At 37.5% G+C, this 14230-nt stretch overlaps 1 protein-coding gene, 1 long non-coding RNA gene and 1 gene segment (V, D, J or C); 1 reads left to right on the forward strand and 2 right to left on the reverse strand.

Moving 5' to 3' along the window:
* LOC127507692 (immunoglobulin lambda constant 7-like) overlaps window positions 1-14230 on the reverse strand; it is a 45749-nt gene that overhangs the window by 10509 nt on the left and 21010 nt on the right.
* Window positions 1219-3607, reverse strand: LOC127506613 (uncharacterized). Its single transcript, XR_007928094.1, has 2 exons — window positions 2543-3607; window positions 1219-1959 (listed from the first exon to the last, which is right to left on the reverse strand). It is a non-coding gene; the product is annotated as an uncharacterized LOC127506613 (long non-coding RNA).
* LOC127506549 (uncharacterized) overlaps window positions 6367-14230 on the forward strand; it is an 88700-nt gene continuing 80836 nt past the window's right edge. The window contains exon 1 of the mRNA XM_051883129.1: window positions 6367-6851. The gene's annotated coding sequence lies outside the window, so the exon portion shown is untranslated. The remainder of the gene's footprint in view (window positions 6852-14230) is intronic.

The following is a 14230-nucleotide window of genomic DNA, read 5'->3' on the forward strand; positions in this document are numbered from 1 at the left end:
AGTCATATAGGATTGATTTAAATTTTGCATTAAATTTTGTTCATATGAATTTTATATAGATTTTATATGATTTTAATAGGGAAATTGTGTGCATATTCTTCAAGTTTTATATGTTTCCACCTAATTCCTTCTATCTCTATATATAATTATCTTATATGATTTCAGTCAATATTACAATATCTCTGCATATACAAATCATATATGATTTCAGTCAATTACTTACACAAATTTGCATCAGAAATACTTTTATTTCAATGCAATCAAAAGAGACCCAATCAAATTATACTCCACAAGAGTAATTTAGAATTACAACTTGATATCAAACTGAACTTTGCGAAGGCAACACACACACACACACACACACACACACACACACGTTTTTGTGGTATAGAAGGACTGTGATGCTCAAACCAGTAGGATTGTGGTTTAGGGGGACACGCCTTTCCCGATGCCCTACAGTGATGATAAAACCATCAAAAATGTTGTTTTGATCTACAGATCACAAATCTGGCTTTAAAGTTTCTTTACACACAACAGAACGGAAAATATGACAACATGATATTTCAGCGGTATACAAGGACATTCCCGCCCATCCTAAAATGTTCCCGCCTATGACATAATTGTGATTTTTTGGTCGACCTGATTTATGAGGACACCTACTATACAATACACAAAACACGTCATTTCTCTGGATTACAGGGACCAGTGTGTTTTACAGGTACATGACCATATACACAATATCGTCAGGTTTGTGTGTTGTATTAGCAAGACTGAGGTGATTAAAGAGTACCGGATCTTAAACAACACACAACTGACATACTCCAACATTACAGGGACCAATGTGTTTAATGGTACATGACCACACACAACACACAAACCTGATGACATGGTGTATTACCAAGACTGAGGTGATTAAAGAGTACTGGATCTTAAACACAACACACAACTGACATACTCCAACATTACAGGGACCAGTGTGTTTTAGAAGTACTTTAATTATGACTTAAAATAACAACATAAACATTGGGTTTTTCCAGTTTTAACCATGTAATACCATCATGGCATGCCATTTTAAGGGGAAAATGAAATCCACAACTAAAAAACTAGGTCGATAACACATGCACAACTGTGTAATCTTTCAGAAAGCATACAGCATCATTACTGTTTTGACATATTGAAATGGCAACCATTCAAAACTTTGAAAAAATGTAAACAGAATTGTTGAATCAAGTCAAGTCACCTTTATTTATAAAGCGATTTTTAAACTACATATTGTTTCAAAGCAGCCCTCATAACAGGAACGTTGTTCAACAAAGATTGTTTGGGCTGCACAGCAGCTCTAGAAGAGTATAGTGTCATAGTCCAGCTTGTGTCAGTTCAGTGTTGATTCAATTATGTTGTAAAGCTTATCGGTTATTAATTTAGTTCACTTTATCTATACAGCAGCAGCAGCTCTGAAGACAACGGTCATGTCATCGTCCAGCTCAGTTCAGTTCTCATACAATAGTGTCAATGCAGTCAGATCAATAATAATGTTGAATGTTAAGTTGTCATGTTTTTGTGACAAACTACTGCTTTAAAGAACAGTTAAACTTTATAGAGATTTACAGAGTGAAGTCTTAGTATATTCATGCTATAGAATGAAACTAACAAAACCAACAACTAAAATAATAATCCTTATAGAACAGCATCAAATGAGACACAATGTAACATCACTTATTTTGTGCTTTCCTTTTCAAGCTAATTCCTTGATTTCTTACAAAATCTCTTGTGTCTTGTCCACAGTTTTCCTTTGGTTATATGTGCCTTAAAATGATCAATTACAGCTGTAACTTCAGCATTTGAGCAGCAAACTTTTTGTCCTTTCCTTTGAGAGCTCATGTACTTACAATGATGGTCGTAAACCTCAGGTACCTTGAGAAACTCAGCAGTTTTCCCCAATGGGCATCTTCTGAACATCTGCAAGAAATCAGTTATATACTGATCAGGAAACTAAGATTTAACTCTCAAATACTCAAATACCTAGAACTTAAAACTGGTTATACACCTGATATCTAAAAAATAAAATTTCAAATGACACAAAATATTATTCTGGAGATGAAATATTATCAGCCTGTTAAACATCTCCAAGTGTTTTACCAACATGAAAATGATAAACTCATTTGTATCAACCAGATTTACATTGTTGGCGCAACCCTGATTCCATTAATATTCTTATAGAAAAGTTGCACTATATAAGTGCAAAAATCTCTGTATATAATAACTGATTATTGCTCATTAATTATTACAATTAATGGCAAAAGGAATGTTTGGAAATATAAACTGATATTTCCTCCTGACACACTACAGCAATAGACATAAATAACTGGCTTAAAACCATTTTCTTTCGTGAAAATACAAATTTACTTTCGTGAAAATACAATTATATATTATAGTTGAACTATAATATATAATTGTATCTATGCATTGTATTTATGGCAATAATCTAAAATAATAATGGGTTAAAATAATAATAAACATAAACCTTTTAGTTAACACATACCAGCATTACTGGCGACGCCTGCAGCTCCAGCAGGAACATCATCCTCAGAAATGCTTTCATCAGGATCACTGGCATCAGGATCCATCATACTGATCTCATCTTGATGAAAAAGAGAATTTTAAAACACAAGAACATCTTCGGTTTAACCTGTATTCAAAAGTCATTTATGAAACATGACAAATACGCTGTTTAATAATAAATAAAAATAATAATAATAATAACTAATACTTTTGGATCACTATTATTAGAATTATCACCAAGACAGAAATATACTACTACTGTAAATGAAAAATTATTTTACAATAGGACATTACAATACTCCTGTCTTCATTTCTTCGCTTAAGCTGTTTTAGTGAAAATAGGTTTATAAATGCATCTTATTACAAATCAGGTGAAATACTTGAAACAACTGCCCACACAAATTTTGTAAATAATGCGAATGTGAAATGTGTGTAATGTCTGGTGCTCGTTGCGTTCCCAAATGCATGTTAAACTAAATGCATGTTGAGATAGAGTTCACTGCATTCATTTCCTGTGAACTGAGATGTGGAAAACACCGGATCACGAGATGATCGAGTGAGCAAAGTGTGCTCTCCACTTTGAAACGGGAAGCGCAACGGACTACAGTCTTAATAAACTATTAGCTTTTGCAATTTGATAAGGGCACAAAGCCACATCGTGCTGTTGATTTTAGTTTGTTTGAGAGATGCTTTGCCAAAGCAATGACACAAAACACAAAGACCAAAATTTACCTTATTATGAGGCATATAAAAATATTTTCAGTTCATTTGGTTCAAACTAGAGGTCAACTGATGTATCGGTCGGCTGATATATCGGGCCGAAATTTGTCTTTTTTCTATGTTTATTTTGGGAATTGTCTTTGAAATGTCTTTGAGACATGAGCTGCAGTCTTCAGGATAGTGATTTAAATAGAGAGAGTCACTTTGCATTGTCACACATGCTTCAGTGCTCTGAGAGTGTTTATAGTGCTGTGAGTTTAACACTTCATGACTGAGAGCAGAACAGAACACAATCTTCATCATCACACAAGACAAAAGAACAACAATGAACACAATCACCTTCTTCATCTGGACTCTGACACTGTTTACTCAAGGTTTGTGAAATACAGTTGTTGTTGTTTTTTTTTTATTCTATTAAAATATTTTCATTTTTGTTTCTGTTTTCTCTCAGAGTGTAGAGGACAGATCACTGTAACTCAGAGTCCATCAATAACAGCAGCTCAACCAGGACAAGAAGTCAGAATAAACTGTAAAACCAGCAGTGCAGTGTATAGTAGTAATCGTTTAGCCTGGTACTTACAGAAACCTGGAGAAGTTCCTAAACTCCTCATATATGCAGCAACAAGCCGTTATACTGGAACTCCATCTAGATTCAGTGGCAGTGGATCTGGCAGTGATTTCACTCTGACCATCAGTGGAGTCCAGACTGAAGATACAGGAGATTATTACTGTCAGAGTTACCACAGCAGTGGTGATGTGTTCACACGGTGATAAAGAGTGGTACAAAAACCTCGGTCAGTCAGACGTCACAGTGATGCACTGATACAGCTGAGAGATACTGCAGCTGCTGATGGAGGATCACAAACAACACAATGGTGTATGAAACATTACAGAAACATACATTTATTTAAGTAAACATGACATTTAATCTTATATCCCTTACTTGTTCCCCCAGGTGAAAAAAAGTACACTTTCATAATGTACTTAAAGTGCTCTATTTTCGCACACTAATTTTGTACTTAATAAATTCTTCTTTAGAACTTCTTAAGATAATCTTAAGAACATCTAAGTGTACTCAACTGTTATTTTGAGACACCATAAATGAACAAAAATGTGCTTTTAACATACTATCTCTGTATTTTAAGAAAAAAAAAATGTATTTAGTTACCGCTTACACTTGAACCCATAAGTGTACTAGTGGTGACTAAATAATAATAACTAATGTGTGTGCTGGGATTTGTAGTCCAGTTAATACTCGGGAGAGTGAGACCTCCGGTGGCCGATCGAGGGATCTTCGCTGGCATTTGTAACATATACATTCACATAACCACATTTTTAAAACATTTTAAAAACTGGACATTTTTAACGTTCAGAGAACATTCAGAAATAACTTAATGGGAACATTAGCAAAACATTCTTTTTAACATATTTTAACAAAACATTTTCTTGAACAAATTTTTGTTGCTGTGCTGAGAGACGAGACACAAGAGCTTTTAAACTATTAAGAATAATATCAACATTGACATAAAAATCAGAATGTATCTGACTAGAACAAACACTTCAGATATAGAAAGACGGTTCGCTCATATTACTATGAATGGAGAGGTGCAGGTGTGACGTCAGAACCTGGAAGTCTAATTCACCTCTGGTTCCTGCGGGATTTTCCTGTGGGGTTTTATAAATGGGGTTTTTCAATTTATATAACTTGAAGATACTTTGACGTTTTGTTCTTCAACATAAACTGCACACATTCACACCCCAAACGTTTATATCTAGTTACTTATTATTTTTAGTATGAACAAACACTCAGCATGATTTCAAAAACAGCACATTCCAGAGCCAGATCGCCTCTTATTTAACAAACAAATGAAATTAATATTCTGCTCTGAAACTGGAGATGTTTCATTAGTATTATGTACATCCGCGGCGCGAGATGTTTAGAAAAGTGGTGGGGACAACATGTTCTACCTGTCCCACACAAATGACACCTATGGGTGTGTAATTTACTTTGTAGAACAAAACGTCAAAGTATAGTCAAGTTATGTTTACCACAGACCTTATTTTACTCATAATTTTGAAAAAAAAAAAAGAAAAAGAAAAACACACATAATAAAACCTCATTGTAAAATCTTAGTCTTCTGGGTTCTGATGTCATACCTGCACCACTCTATGAGAGAAATATGGTGGAATAAGTCCCGCCTTCTAAATAAAAGAGCCAATCACTGATTGATAAAGTCATTGGGTCACTGCAGCTGCCTTTAGAAGCTCCGGTTGCTATAGAAACAGTCAGTGTTCTGAGACTTATAACAGCACATGTGCATTGGCTGGTCCGGCCTGAAAAATACAGATTTTTTTTTTTTGGTCATGATTTGAGCGTTTAGAAGCAAAATTGATGAGACAGTTGATCTCAGATTTCATTGGCGATTTAAAAAATGAACGAGAAAAAAATGAACGAGAGGCGTTTCAAAGATGGCCGCCGAGTGAAATGACTTGCCTTAAAGGCCCACTGAAGTGCCTTGAAACAAGCAGCATTATTCAATGTGTTGATGTAATTTCAACTGAAACAGGAAGATGGGGTGGGACTTATCAAACAGCCCCTCCCCTTTTATAAAATAGCCAATAGCGTTTCGTTTATATCACAGCTCGGCCAGAGCCGTTAGCTCGGTAAAGCCTCAGTTACCTACGAATCTCTAGCAGTTTCTAATCTCCTCCATATCACATTAAAATACAGCTCGCGCATATGATCCGCTCTGTGCTCTCGTGTCTCTGGACCGGAGCAGACTGTGCTCGCGCTGCGGTGGGTCATGTGACACTAATGTGAAACCAGACTTCATTCGCCTCAATGGAAAGCATATTTACAATATCCTATATTTCTCATTCATTCTCTTGTCATGTGCTGATATAACACTGTTTAAAGAAATATATTTCATGAGCTGTGATTCTAATTCAAAAATATACTAAAAATCTCAAATTATGCAAGGCAAGTTCACATTTCACTAACATATTGTTATCAAATGCAGATCAAACCAAAAAGTTTAATAATAAAGACAAAAACTCGAAGAATCCTGAAACAGTAAAAACACAGTCCAAAGACAGATGGAGACACAGACAGACTGACTAGAGTTTAGAGTCGACAGAAGAACCAGCGACAGACATGACAAACTGACCTTAACTATCACACACTGTTTGATACAAAAATAAAACTGTGAAGAGGATATTTATTTATTTATTTATTACAATGACTACAGTGGAATGAAGCTGCTTTCAGTGTAATTTATACAAATGTATGTAATGTCAAGAAAAACTTACTGTTAAAAAAAATTACATTTCTTACTTCTGTAACTCTAGCATATATTAGTTTGTAAGCAGCTCACACTGTTGTAAATCCTGCCCACTTCTTTGCATTGTCACACATGCTTCAGTGCTCTGAGAGTGTTTATAGTGCTGTGAGTTTAACACTTCATGACTGAGAGCAGAACAGAACACAATCTTCATCATCACACAAGACAAAAGAACAACAATGAACAAAATCACCTTCTTCATCTGGACTCTCACACTGTTTGCTCAAGGTTTGTGTAATACAATTTTTACAATGGTTATTAATTCTCTTAAAATGTGTAATATATCAGTTTTTTTCTCTCTCTTTCTCAGAGTGTAGAGGACAGTACACTGTAACTCAGACTCCATCGATACTAACAGCTCAACCAGGACAAGAAGTCAAAATAAACTGTAAAGCCAGCAGTGGAGTGTGTGGTGGTGATCGTTTAGCCTGGTACTTACAGAAACCTGGAGAAGCTCCTAAACTCCTCATATATTATGCAACAAGCCGTTATACTGGAACTCCATCTAGATTCAGTGGCAGTGGATCTGGCAGTGATTTCACTCTGACCATCAGTGGAGTCCAGACTGAAGATACAGGAGATTATTACTGTCAGAGTGTACACTGTTCTGGTAGTGCTGTGTTCACACAGTGATAAAGAGTGGTACAAAAACCTCGGTCAGTCAGACGTCACAGTGATGCACTGATACAGCTGAGAGATACTGCAGCTGCTGATGGAGGATCACAAACAACACAATGGTGTATCAAACATTTCAGAAACATACATTTATTTAAGTAAACGTGTGACATGTAATCTTATATCCCTTGCTTGTTCTCCCAGGTGAAAAAAAAAAAGTACTTTCATCATGTACTTAAAGTGCTCTATTTTTGCGCACCAATTTTTGTACTTAATATACTAAAAATTCTTCTTTAGTACTTCTTAAGATAATCTTAAGGACATCTAAGTGTACTCAACTGTTATTTTGAGACACCATGTATATGAACTAAAATGTGCTTTTAACATACTATCTCTGTATAAAAAAAAAAAAATGTATTTAGTTACCGCTTACACTTGAACCCATATGTCACGAATGTGGCTCCCTCGCCTCCTACTCCGCACCACCGGAGGGAGCCATCACCCGAATATTGACTGTTCCCATTCGGACTACGTTTCCCATAGGCCCTCATTCCTGGGACTGATTGCGCACACACCTGCACCCCATCACGCTCACACTATTTAAGCCGCACACACACACACACTCACCGCGAAGTCTTGATTTGCCCCGGTGATCATTTCTGAGCGTTTTCCTGTGGACTGTTTATTCTGTTACTGTTGGACTGTTTACCCGTTGTGATTCTCTGCTGCCTGCCCTGAACTGTGCCTGTTTACTGGACTGTGTTTGCTTGCCGCCTGCCCTGATCTCTGCCTGTGACCCGTTACTGTTTGCCTGCCGCCTGCCTCGACCATTGCCTGTTCCTGTTTATGTCTTTGCCTTTGCCCCTGTCTGCCTTGGTGTTTAATCTAATAAAGCTGCAAATGGATCCCCATTCTGCTGACCCTTCATTACACCATAAGTGTACTACAAGTGGTAACTAAATATATATCTATGTGTGTGTATACAGTGGGTACGGATTCAGACCCCCTTAAATTTTTCACTCTTTGTTATATTGCAGCCATTTGCTAAAATCATTTAAGTTCATTTTTTTTTTCCTCATTAATGTACACACAGCACCCCATAATGACAGAAAAACACAGAATTGTTGACATTTTTGCAGATTTATTAAAAAAGAAAAACTGAAATGTCACATGGTCCTAAGTATTCAGACCCTTTGCTGTGACACTCATATATTTAACTCAGGTGCTGTCCATTTCTTCTGATCATCCTTGAGATGGTTCTACACCTTCATTTGAGTCCAGCTGTGTTTGATTATACTGATTGGACTTGATTAGGAAAGCCACACACCTGTCTATATAAGACCTTACAGCTCACAGTGCATGTCAGAGCAAATGAGAATCATGAGGTCAAAGGAACTGCCTGAAGAGCTCAGAGACAGAATTGTGGCAAGGCACAGATCTGGCCAAGGTTACAAAAAAATTTCTGCTGCACTTAAGGTTCCTAAGAGCACAGTGGCCTCCATAATCCTTAAATGGAAGACGTTTGGGACGACCAGAACCCTTCCTAGAGCTGGCCGTCCGGCCAAACTGAGCTATCGGGGGAGAAGAGCCTTGGTGAGAGAGGTAAAGAAGAACCCAAAGATCACTGTGGCTGAGCTCCAGAGATGCAGTCGGGAGATGGGAGAAAGTTGTAGAAAGTCAACCATCACTGCAGCCCTCCACCAGTCGGGGCTTTATGGCAGAGTGGCCCGACAGAAGCCTCTCCTCAGTGCAAGACACATGAAAGCCCGCATGGAGGACTCCAAGATGGTGAGAAATAAGATTCTCTGGTCTGATGAGACCAAGATAGAACTTTTTGGCCTTAATTCTAAGCGGTATGTGTGGAGAAAACCAGGCACTGCTCATCACCTGTCCAATACAGTCCCAACAGTGAAGCATGGTGGTGGCAGCATCATGCTGTGGGGGTGTTTTTCAGCTGCAGGGACAGGACGACTGGTTGCAATCGAGGGAAAAATGAATGCGGCCAAGTACAGGGATATCCTGGACGAAAACCTTCTCCAGAGTGCTCAGGACCTCAGACTGGGCCGAAGGTTTACCTTCCAACAAGACAATGACCCTAAGCACACAGCTAAAATAACGAAGGAGTGGCTTCACAACAACTCCGTGACTGTTCTTGAATGGCCCAGCCAGAGCCCTGACTTAAACCCAATTGAGCATCTCTGGAGAGACCTAAAAATGGCTGTCCACCAACGTTTACCATCCAACCTGGCAGAACTGGAGAGGATCTGCAAGGAGGAATGGCAGAGGATCCACAAATCCAGGTGTGAAAAACTTGTTGTATCTTTCCCAAAAAGACTCATGGCTGTATTAGATCAAAAGGGTGCTTCTACTAAATACTGAGCAAAGGGTCTGAATACTTAGGACCATGTGATATTTCAGTTTTTCTTTTTTAATAAATCTGCAAAAATGTCAACAATTCTGTGTTTTTCTGTCAATATGGGGTGCTGTGTGTACATTAATGAGGGAAAAAAATGAACTTAAATGATTTTAGCAAATGGCTGCAATATAACAAAGAGTGAAAAATTTAAGGGGGTCTGAATACTTTCCGTACCCACTGTATATATATATATATATATATATATATATATATAGAGAGAGAGAGATATATACTGAAAGCTCCACTACCAAGGAACGTTCCTAGTGTGAGTAAGAACAGTTGGCACTAAAGCTCTTTCTGATTGACTGTGAACCATCTCCCAGCAAACCGGGAACATTTTTATGAACAAACGTTCTTCCAGTAACATTAATAGAACATTCGTTTAAAGTTATCTGGTCTTTAATAATGTTATTTATACATGAATTCATATATATACTGTGACGACTCAGGTTGATTGGGATCCATAAGCGGTTTATTAGTAACAGCAAGCTCACAGTACAGGCAGGCGGGGGTCTTATCAGCAGTGTGAACAACAGTGTCAGAGGCACAATAATCGTAGTCATAACCGGGCAAAGGATCAGGGCAGGCAGCAAACAATCAGAGTAATAGTCCAGACAACTTGACGATACTTTGACGTTTTGTTCTTCAACATAAACTGCACACTTTCACACCCCAAACGTTCATATCTAGTTACTTATTAAAAACATATGTTTTAAATAAAATAAACATAACTGCTGCAAAATTTGCATTTTCAGTATGGGTGTGTGCAGTGGTGTAAGTTTGCTTTAAAAAAAAAAAAAAACAGGTGAGAAAGGAGTGTGTGTGTGTGTGTGTGTCTGTGTGTGTGTGTGGTATTAATACAATAATTCATGTTCAAGTTCAATTGTACATTGAGTTTAATTTATCAACAAATCCTGTTTTACGTGATAGTAGATTTTAAGGATGAAACTATAATACACTATATTGTTAGTCCCGAGATTCTTCACATCTCTGAATAAATACATAAATCTGCTGTAACTGTTTGTGTGCCCTCATGGTCTGTGGTTGAACTTTTGTTAAGCGTGTCAGAGGTTCTGGGTTGTAATCCGCCCTCGTATAGGTTTTTTTAGAGTCTCCACAACGGCGTTAATCATCAGATTGAAGCGCTCGTCTGTGTGAAGACTGAACCCGAGCCTGATAACAGTGACAACAAACACTCAGCATGATTTCAAAAACAGCACATTCCAGAGCCAGATCGCCTCTTATTTAACAAACGAATGAAATTAATATTCTGCTCTGAAACTGGAGATGTTTCATTAGTATTATGTACATCCGCGGCGTGAGATGTTTAGAAAAGTGGTGGGGACAACATGTTCTACCTGTCCCACACAAATTACACCTATGGGTGAGTAATTTACTTTGTAGAACAAAACGTCAAAGTATAGTCAAGTTATGTTTACCACAGACCTTATTTTACTCATAATTTTGAAAAAAAAAAAAGAGAAAAAAACACATAATAAAACCTCATTGTAAAATCTTAGTCTTCTGGGTTCTGATGTCATACCTGCACCACTCTATGAGAGAAATATGGTGGAATAAGTCCCGCCTTCTAAATAAAAGAGCCAATCACTGATTGATAAAGTCATTGGGTCACTGCAGCTGCCGTTAGAAGCTCCGGTTGCTATAGAAACAGTCAGTGTTCTGAGACTTATAACAGCACATGTGCATTGGCTGGTCCAGCCTGAAAAATACAGATTTTTTTTTTTTTTGGTCATGATTTGAGCGTTTAGAAGCAAAATTGATGAGACAGTTGACCTCAGATTTCATTGGCGATTTAAAAAATGAACGAGAAAAAAATGAACGAGAGGCGTTTCAAAGATGGCCGCTGAGTGAAATGACTTGCCTTAAAGGCCCACTGAAGTGCCTTGGAACGCGCAGCATTATTCAATGTGTTGATGTAATTTCAACTGAAACAGGAAGATGGGGCGGGACTTATCAAACAGCCCCTCCCCTTTTTTAAAATAGCCAATAGTGTTTTGTTTATATCACAGCTCGGCCAGAGCCGTTAGCTCGGTAAAGCCTCAGTTACCTACGAATCTCTAGCAGTTTCTAATCTCATCCATATCACATTAAAATACAGCTTTCTGTGCAGAATTCAAATGTGTCCGATACGTTTTGTGGTCTGCGTCGACTCGCGCATATGATCCGCTCTGTGCTCTCGTGTCTCTGGACCGGAGCAGACTGTGCTCGCGCTGCGGTGGGTCACGTGACACTAATGTGAAACCAGACTTCATTCGCCTCAATGGAAAACATATTTACACTGTCTTAATCGTTCACTATCCCCTATATAGTGCACTATGTGCCATTCACCATGTAGAAAATAGTAAATGTGTTAACAAATTATTGACTTTAGCCACAGCTTCAGCATCTATTTATAATGTAGGGGGCGGGACGCTTTAGATATAGAGAGCATTTGATTGGACAGAAGATCTGACGAGAAGCTGAAGTCCGCAGTGATGTCATGAAAATCCCTGATCCACTTTAGCACAAGTGAGAGACTGTGAGTTTTGAATGCTTATATCTCCTAAATGTGAATTTTGTCATTGTTTTGGAACACACCAGCTTATTCATAACTTTAAGGCTAACATATTCATACTGAAAGCTAAAAAACGTACATTTTGATTTCAGGGGGCTTTAAAGAGACTTTGATTCCTTTGCACTCTATGGACAAACACATTAGTTTTATTTTAAGATATATCTTTTAATATTTAATATATATCTTTATTCTTGTAAAAACAGAAGCTTCATAAAGTATTGAATGAAAATGTCTCTGAAACATCAGTGTATTAGTCCAATATTGCATTTATTTCACTTCAGCTGTGATAAAGTATGCAAACGCAGCACGAGCGTCACTACAAGAAGCAGAAAGTGTCCGACTTCACGTCTCTGTTTTCAGCCACAGCCGATGACGAACACACCTAATGATATGCAGATGACGTAATGCAGAGTTAAACTAGGCGTTGTAAGCTCCATATATGGTGATTTCGGGCAGGAGACGGGGTGGAGATTCATGTATGCACAATCTTCCACTGACTGGGTTTGATAAAGGGATTTTTGCGCAGGTTCTGGCGAACCCATGGTTCCTCTGTTCTTCATCTTCTACTGAAGTAATGTTTGTTTCATTAAAGGTATCTTCATTGTGCATTCTGCTCTTTTTGGATCGTTTATACATCCCAAGTGTGACAATATCCTATATTTCTCATTCATTCTTTTATCATGTGCTGATATAACACTGTTTAAAGAAATATATTTCATGAGTTGTGAAAACTGCTACATTCCTCCAAAGCACAAGAGTACATGATTTAAATAGAGAGAGTCACTTTGCATTGTCACACATGCTTCAGTGCTCTGAGAGTGTTTATAGTGCTGTGAGTTTAACACTTCATGACTGAGAGCAGAACAGAACACAATCTTCATCATCACACAAGACAAAAGAACAACAATGAACAAAATCACCTTCTTCATCTGGACTCTCACACTGATCGCTCAAGGTTTGTGAAATACAGTTTTGTTTCGTTTTTTAACAATGATTTTTAATTATTTTAAAATGTAGAATATCATTTTCATTTTTGTTTCTGTTTTCTCTCAGAGTGTAGAGGACAGTACACTGTAACTCAGAGTCCATCAATAACAGCAGCTCAACCAGGACAAGAAGTCAGAATAAACTGTAAAACCAGCAGTGCAGTGTATAATGGTAATGACTTAGCCTGGTACTTACAGAAACCTGGAGAAGCTCCTAAACTCCTCATATATAAGACATCACGACGTTATACTGGAACTCCATCTAGATTCAGTGGCAGTGGATCTGGCAGTGATTTCACTCTGACCATCAGTGGAGTCCAGACTGAAGATACAGGAGATTATTACTGTCAGAGTGTACACTATCCAAACAGTAACTGGGTGTTCACACAGTGATAAAGAGTGGTACAAAAACCTCGGTCAGTCAGACGTCACAGTGATGCACTGATACAGCTGAGAGATACTGCAGCTGCTCATTCAACACAATCACACACAACACTGATCACAGACAAACACTAATAACACTAGATCATCTAAATCAACATAAATTTGCTTGAAGCTCATCATTATTTTTGCACATAACATGAATATTTTGTTGATGTGATCATGGCTTTTATTCCAGTAAGGACTGTTATTGTTTTATTAGTGTTTCATAGTAAGGACTGATTGCCAAAACCAGTTTAATAATATGATTGTCATAATTTAATTACATTTTTATATTTTTTTTTATAGGATGATTGTAGTGATGTTTTCATTTGTTGTATGTAGAGATTGTGGATCTCTTCTGTTGTGTTTGTCTCTTCTCCATCTTCACTCTCAGTGTTTTTCATCATCTCTCTGTTCCACATGATGTTCACTTGAGTTTCTCTGTAAATTATATTCAATGATCTGAATTCAATCCAAACATGTTCTCAAGCTCAACTCTTCAACAGTGAATGTAAGCCACATCTTCAAATCTCACACCACTGAATGATTTACTGTCAGAGACTGGGTTGCTCTCCTCAAATATGTCTCAACA

The sequence above is a fragment of the Ctenopharyngodon idella genome, chromosome 24 (assembly GCF_019924925.1).
Source record: "Ctenopharyngodon idella isolate HZGC_01 chromosome 24, HZGC01, whole genome shotgun sequence".
Lineage (NCBI taxonomy): Eukaryota > Metazoa > Chordata > Actinopteri > Cypriniformes > Xenocyprididae > Ctenopharyngodon > Ctenopharyngodon idella.